The 3,483-nt window shown below is 51.8% G+C and overlaps 1 protein-coding gene across 2 annotated transcripts in view; it reads left to right on the top strand.

The window, feature by feature from the left end:
• TFEB (transcription factor EB) overlaps nt 1-3,483 on the top strand; it is a 53,203-nt gene that overhangs the window by 8,276 nt on the left and 41,444 nt on the right. The window contains exon 9 of one of the 2 annotated variants that reach the window (XR_002096736.1): nt 178-754. The exons of the other annotated variant lie outside the window; for it this stretch is intronic. The gene's annotated coding sequence lies outside the window, so the exon portion shown is untranslated. Of the gene's footprint in view, nt 1-177; nt 755-3,483 lie in introns of those variants that run through there. 2 annotated transcript variants of the gene reach the window in all.

The raw sequence follows: 3,483 nt of genomic DNA, 5'->3' as shown, positions 1-3,483 counted from the left end.
CAAAGTCTTCCCAAGCCCTGAATGCTGTTCCCTGCTGCTGCTGCTGGCAATGGCTGCCTTGTGGCGCCGTCCCACGTTGGGATTCCTCTTCCCTTCCCAAGCAGGGATGCCTGGTATATCTGAGGGGAGGGCCTGGTGCTCTTGGTCACCAGGGTGCCTGGAGGCACATTTCTCAAGGTGTATTGGGTAAGAAATCGGGAGGGAGAGGAGGGGATTGATCTGAGCAAATTCTCTAGTGGTCACTGGGGGTGGGGGTGGGGGTGGGGGTACGTTTTCAAAGTTGGGAGCCCTGACTTTGAGAACATACCTGTGATGACTGCCAAGGTACCGCTGTGCTGGGCCTATCTCCAATGAACCCCTAAATCTCAAAGCGCCGTTTGGTGGAAGCCACCAACGTGCCTGATTTACAATGAGAAATTGCTGAAGTTGTCTGACCCTGGCCTTTGGTTCTGCACCATCACCGGTGGGTGCCCACCATCTGGCATTCAGTAATGCCTAATTTAGCTGGCACTCTCAAATGTCACTTTAAGATTTTGGGTTTCATGTGAACTAAAACTTGGAGGGGTGGGAGGATGGGATGGGTGGGTTCAGGGGTGGGGATGTGTGTGCAAACCTTCACGATGAACCAAAACTGCAAACAGGCTTTTGCCTTCGTCCCTGTGCACTGAAACCCCTTGGTTTTGGGCAAGAATCTCGCTCCCATTAAACTGTCGCCAAAACCTAGCAAGCTAGAAGGCAACTCCTAACTTCTAAATAACCAGATCAGTTGCCCTCTGTGTACTCCTAGACCCCTTCTTCAGCTGAGACGCTTGTCGAAGTCAGTGGGCCACATCCTGAAAGGCTTGGAGTGCCCTCCTTTGTTGCCTTTTCTCGTCCATTATTCAGGCAAACCTCCCAGAGAAGCCAGTGGGAGATTTTTGCCTGGGTAATGGACCTCTGGGATGTTCTGACCCAAGAGGCCTATTGATGCCACTGATACTCGGAAAAAGCCAGGTGCCCTGGATCGCAACAGCCTCTGGTGAAATGTCCCTGTGATAAAATTGTTATGCCCTAGCAAAGGCAGCCGGGGTGGAACAGGCTAGATGGAGAGTTTGGGGGGTGAGGGACGGTTAGGGAAGGTGGTGGGGATTTTAATCAATGTAGTTTTTTGCTCTTTAGTCTGTAGGTGGACTTGTTCATGCTCCTAGAATGCGGGTCTGGTGCATCACAAGCCCTTTCCCTTTTCTTAGCTCTTGCCCACCAGGCTGACTCTGTGGAGGAGACAGGACCTCTCTTTTGCTGTGTCCTTGGGCAGCTATAGGAAACTCAGTGATGGCATGAGTGACATGGGAGAAGCTAGAACCTGGTGTTCAAATCTCACGTGGTTCCTCATTGGGAAGATGATTTTATGGTTGTAACAGTTGCCAAAATCTTAGCCACAGCTTTTCTGCCTTGGGTATCTAAGAGCAATTTCCTCTTTCCCCTTCCCCTTCCCTCCCAAGGTTGTTCATTTGGCCTGATGATGAGCAAAGCCGCCAGGGAGTGTCTTTGCACGGTTAAGTCGCTGAAGGGTATTCTGTTTCCTCCAGACTGTGACAACAGCGCACTCGCAAAAGGAATTGGGGTGGAGTGGAGAAGGCAAGGGGAACGCTTTATTAAAAACAAAGCGCTGCAATTGCAATATTCGGTCCCAAGAGTCTGAAGGGCATGGGGGAAATGGGGAATCCCTTTGTAATAATATTGCTACTTTATACTCCAGTAATTGCCCAACACGTGGTAGCAAGGCTCCGGCAAGCTGTAGCTTTTTAGATTTGTTCCTGGAGAATACTGCAGTTCATAGCAATGAGGTCAAGATAAAGAGTCTGAAGTTCAGGGGCATTTGGGTCAATGGTTGTATTTTATTCTCTAGCTCCGAGCCTGTACTGAGAACCTCATGGATGGGACCCCTGCACCTGCAATAGTGTGATCAGGATATACAGTCATAAGGGAGAACTCAACCTGCCGGCCCACTAAGAAAGAGCTTGCTATCAGCGGGAGAATAAGGACCTGGGGGGAAATGTGACTGCAAGGCACCCACGTCTGTGTGGGCAGGGAGGTGGTCACAAGTGGATGGGCATCTGCTTAGGTTGCAGTGAGAAGTGCCAGTAGGAAGTCAAGTTTGCATGTGGTGATAGAGACAGGTGAGAGGGTGAAGGAGGAAGAGAGAGTGAGCAGCATTTTCATTTCCTGAGAGGGGCAGTCCCCAGCCCTGACAGTCAGGAGAGCCAGCACAAGCAAGAGGAAAGTCCCTCACTTATGTTGCCTTGCTCACACATTAGTGGTTTAGCAGGAGGGAGAAGGACTAACTATTGTTGTGACGGGGAGATAGCAGGGGGCTTTTCTTGCACACATTTCTGGCTGAAGTGCAGAGGTTTTGGCAGGGGGCAGGGTTTTTGGTTGGTCTTTAAGTGAGACAGGCCTGTGGGCAGGTGCGTGGGAGTGGTGGCAGGCTGCAGTCATGTCTGTACTGCACCAACACTTTGGCTTCCCTTATGTGCCATTCCTGTGTGCCTGTGAATAGTTCTTCAGAGCAGGACTGCAGAGCTCTGTTGACTCAGTGCGGGGATGCCTACATGGCAACAAGGCAGCACCATGCAGATACCAAGCTACCTCTGAAGCCGCTAGCTGAAATACCAGAAGCAGCACTGCTGCTTTAGCCTGCTGCTCCATTCAGCCCGTTATACCCTGTTTTTCAGCAAGGTTCTCCTTCAGAGCTAGCTTGGGTATCTTGGCATGGCACGGTGCCATGGAGGTGTACCCTAAGTGTCCATGGATGTGCAGCGGGTTTTCTCCAGAGCAGCTACCATAGACCCCATGGATGCTACAAGTGTCCATGTAGTTGTACTGCCTTGGTGTACCATGCTGCTGTACTCCCTTTGAAATTATGGGTGTGCATAATGCATCCTGTGCAGCAGACCCAAGGATCATTAGAGGCACATGTTAAGTGCTTTTGATGCCCTGTATGTTCGCGGAGCCCTGTGGATGACAGCTGAGGTCCAGCAGACACTGGACTCGCAGCGTGGAATTGTTGTGGCTAGAAGGCTCCGACAGGTAGCGACGAGGGAGGCTGGGAAGGCCTGGGGAAGTATTACCAAGGAGTTATAACAGGAGGGGCTGGTGGAGCCATGCCCCGTGGGATGAGAGCCAGGTTCCAGGATACCCTGATGGTAGCTTGGCCAGCTGGCTGAGAGGAGCCTACATAGGCAGGCCCAGCGTGGTTTGCAGCTCCGACCTTCCCGTGAGGGCTTAGCCTTGCAGAGACTGCCCAATTTGAATCCAAAGCTCTTTCTGTGTTTGTAACCGTGCACTATATGCAGCATGCTTCAGCACACGCAGGATACAGTATATAGTGTGCATTAGGCCGAGTGCTTGAGTGGCCATGGGACATGGTATATGCTAGGCATGGGCACAAACGGGGCTCTCCAGCACGTCAGCGTGAACCGTCAGCCTCTCCCCCCCCCCCCC

This window comes from Gavialis gangeticus, unplaced genomic scaffold (assembly GCF_001723915.1).
Source record: "Gavialis gangeticus isolate Ggan-Ray unplaced genomic scaffold, GavGan_comp1, whole genome shotgun sequence".
Taxonomy (NCBI): domain Eukaryota; kingdom Metazoa; phylum Chordata; order Crocodylia; family Gavialidae; genus Gavialis; species Gavialis gangeticus.
The sequence above is the reverse complement of the archived record's forward strand: the minus strand, read 5'-3'. Positions and strand labels throughout refer to the sequence as shown.